Raw genomic sequence first — 4116 nt, 5'->3', positions numbered from 1 at the left:
GGTCGCAGTGCACAATCCCTTCTTTTTTATTAATAATAACAATATATGGTTCTAAAAGTCATATAAAACTTGCATCTGTAGTTGAGATTTCTATTCAATTCTATTCAATTTAATATTTAATTTGAACCGTGTCATTAGTTGTAAAACGCTGGATAATTCAAATATTCTTCTATAGAATTTTTCGTCATACTGTAGTAAATTCTTCGATATTAACTGTTTACATAAACACTTCTTGAGTAATCCATAAATAAAGAATAGTATTGATAAATCGTCTGATCTTGATAGCCAACGCTTCTTGAGTAATCAATAAAAAAAGAATAGTAGTGGCAAATCGTTTGATTTTGATCGCCAACTACACGCTACCAAAATGTGATATCACATGTCCGTGAAATATCAGGTTTTTGAGTTCAAAAACTCAAAACCAACCAAGCTATGTGACTTATGTTATCGATGGAAAATGAGGCTGCAAGTATACTGAAATATTCTTTCTAAGAATTTTGTTGTCAATTGTTTCAATAGCTATTTTGGGTTGAATAATAACTAATTAACTATATTACTTACTTACTTATGTGGCCATGACAACCCGTTACCGAGTTTTGGCCTGACTCAGCATGTCTCCCCAGGCGCCTCTGCTGCGTGCGCGCCTTCTCCAATCTCGTATATCAAGTCCAGTTAATGCTCCCTTAACTTGATCACTCCACCGGAGACACGGTCTACCTCTACGTCTTCTTCCGCCAACTACTGCTTCAAACACCTTTTTCGCCGGAGCATTTTCATCCATTCTCACGACTGACTGACCTACCAAATACTTTTTCTTTACCAAAGTCATTTGCATATAACATTATTCTTTGTGATTTTAACTGTGTTTTATATAGAGCACCTGAAAAGGCAGCACTATCGTAACTAAATGAGCATTTGAAACAACAAAAATTTGCCATTATTGTGGAATAACTGTTGTAATCTCTGTATATTTGTTAGAGCAGCAACAGTTTTATTAATCGGCAGGAAAGACTTCTTGCCCATTATAACTTATAGAACAATATAAAATCGTCCAAGGTGCTCTTTTTCAATAAAATAACCACTGATTAGTTGAAACAAATATAGACTTCACCACATATAATAATAATAATTTTTTATGATTCACTATATATAATCAGATATAAAAAAAATTGTGATGTGATTGATTACTCGATAACTTAGTGAAGTGATAAAATTTTTTTTTTGTGTGTGATATTCCAGAATTACCGAAAATTAAAAAGGGGTATAAAGATACTACTAATTTTCCCACTATATCACTTTACCGAAGTACCGAGCCACATCTGAATCTTCAATCTTCAATATACTTTAAAACTGACCCGGCTTTGTTTTGTGGAGCTGTTCAAGAATATGCTCTATTGCCCTAATCACAGAATATTACTGCGGTACAAAAATCGCGATAAACGCAATATAATTTTTTCCCCCTATGTGTGTAGAGTATTAAGAAGTAAAAATTCGTTAATTTCGTCGGATATTTTTTGCATTTGTATATAATTGTTAATGTTTTAAATACAATAATCTTATATCAAAAACGTATATCTAAACACCTGCTACCAACTTACGAGCAATGAGCAAATCCCTCTCGATATTTGCGAAATTTTTAATGTCTGACTTACGCGTATCTACTGGCCCGAGCAAGATTCACACAATTAAATAAACAAAAAAATAATAAATCTTCTTATTTTCAAGTTATGTAAATAATTCACATACTTCTCAAACAACTTCAAGAAAATTAATGGAAGTATTACTAAAAGATTAAAGGTCATCGTTAATACATGTTTTTCTAACTTAAGCCAAAAAAAAAATTGTAATCATTTTTTTTATTATTAAAGTTAATTACATACAAAAGTATAGTTGTGAGTTTGCAATTAAAGTCTCATTTGTAACATCATAGTTAGTAACTACTAAGATAAAATTAAATTTAATTAAAGTGTGTTTTGTTGACTTAATTTAATTATATTTCAATAAAACCGAATGAATCATGTTTAATGTAGTTAATGACGTCAATTCCTTGAGAAGCTTATGACACTTATATATATATATATGGTATATCTTAATTAAAAATTCAAACTGATACTTATAGTACAATATAGAGAGATTCAATAAAATGAATTATATTATTTATAATAATCTATGCAATATATAGATTATTTCTAACCTATTCCAGCATATACTATATTCTATTAATTTTTTATCTATAACTAAAGCCACACTACGATAAGTTTATTTACATTTTATATAAAGCAACTTTTACTCTATTTTAATTATTCATTATATATGTATATATATAAATTTATGCATATAACAATTAATATTAATTGTAAATCTATTTATTCATAAAACTAAGCATATTGATCAATATCTTCAAGTTAACATATCATATACAAAAAGACTTATTTTTACTATTATTCTTAAGATCTTATTAGTTCAATGAAGTTGTTTCTTTATTGTTTTAACTTCTTACTAATTATTTTAAAAAATATAATTATATTAGCACATATTCTACTGTATCAAAATCAGAAAAGGTTAGAAGGTTTCAAATAGAAATAAAAAGACAACAACAGAAATTTAATTAAATTTGTTCTAAATTTGACTGATCATACAACGCTGTTTCGAGTATTATTAAATACTTATCATCAGTGGTCCTAAAAAGTGTCTGAAATTGTTTAATTAATTTATAGTCCATACATAATTTATGTATAAGTTCTAGGCCTAGCACTTTCAGTCCAAACAAGAGATCCTAATATAGTCTATCTATAAAATAATTACTGATATACCTACTACTTTCGCGTATAAATAGCTGGGTTGAGCTCAATAATATTTTAAATAAATACCAGGCTGGATTTCGCAGATCCTACTCAACTGTTGATAACATGTTTAATCTGACCTCTATAATACACTTAAATTTAAGTAACAGTAAGAAAGCATATGCATTTTTTGTTGATTTCTTATGTGCATTTGACACTACACCTAGGAATGCCTTATTTTTCAGCATAAGCTACCTTAGGTTTGTCTCACAATTTTTTCACCACACTAATGAAATTAAACTCGTAAACCAGCAGTCGCGTGAAGGACGGTAATCTTATGTCTTCTTAATTTAGAGTCACACAAGGTGTTAAACAGGGATGCCTGCTGAGCCCGATTTTGTTCTCCCCATACTTAAATAATCTGCGGGTGGAGTACCTATCAACTTAACTCACATAAAAATGCTTTTATTTACTGAGGATATAGCTCTACTTGCGGACTCACCCGATGTATTGCAAATTATGATAAATGATCTGTTTATACTTTGTTTATTTATATTGTATATTGTTCTTATTGTGGATTTAGATAAATCTAAGATAATGATTTTTGGAAATGATCCTAGAGTTAGTAATTCGTTATCGTGAAAGTTTGGGAAAACGCAAGTAGAAATTTTTAATGAATATAAATACCTCGATATATTAATTACAATAAACATTTGGCATTAAAAGTGCAATTAACTCCACGTGGGCTAAAATACTTGTCTAACACTAAAATAATCATCATCAATAAATTAAAAATTTTCTACACGGTAAGACGTTCAATTGTACTCTACGGTGATCAAGTATGGGGTTATAAATATTATGACCAAGTGATAAAACTATTTAGGTTTTTTATAAAAAAGATAAAATTACTACCCACTAACACCCCAAACTATATGCTTCACTTCGAAACGGGTTTATAGACATAGTGCAAACACATTTCGCCTATGTAAGAAAAATTTTTAATCTGCCATCCACAAAACTTTCTCGAATTAGTATTCAAACAGGCTCCTGAACTTACAATTGACAAAGGCAGATATTGGGTCAAAGATTGTGAAAATATGTGTTCAGAAGTGGGTCTTTCAATAACCAGTTTTCGGAGTATAGATCTTAAGTTATTTTTTTTTTGGATAAAACACTTCTGTCCAAAGAAGAAGTTAAAGTCTTATTAAATGGTAGCAATATTTATAACCTGTATAAATTTATGAAAATTGTTTTAAGTTACAGAAGATTAATTATTGAGGAATTTATCTGAATAATAATGTTCATAATATGCATCGCTTTTTTGTATGCCAAT

This window comes from Teleopsis dalmanni, chromosome 2, assembly GCF_002237135.1.
Source record: "Teleopsis dalmanni isolate 2A chromosome 2, ASM223713v2, whole genome shotgun sequence".
NCBI lineage: Eukaryota > Metazoa > Arthropoda > Insecta > Diptera > Diopsidae > Teleopsis > Teleopsis dalmanni.
The sequence above is the reverse complement of the archived record's forward strand: the minus strand, read 5'-3'. Positions refer to the sequence as shown.